Here is a 240-nt window from a genome sequence, read left to right on the forward strand (position 1 = left end):
TGATAAACCAAAAATGGCATCAAAGCCAATGAGACGAAATCACTAATCAAGCAGATGAGAAGAACAGGAACTAGATAAAGCAAATGAGAAGAACGGGAAGCAGATAAAGCAAAGAAGAATAACAAGGAAATCAAAATAAAAAGCGACCCAGATTAGGCTTGTCGCATCTTCCCTCCTCGGGTTACAAGGGCATATCAGCTGATTCAGGACAATGCGGGTTGAAAAATCACTTACGTGGGA

This window comes from Penaeus monodon, chromosome 24, assembly GCF_015228065.2.
Source record: "Penaeus monodon isolate SGIC_2016 chromosome 24, NSTDA_Pmon_1, whole genome shotgun sequence".
Lineage (NCBI taxonomy): Eukaryota > Metazoa > Arthropoda > Malacostraca > Decapoda > Penaeidae > Penaeus > Penaeus monodon.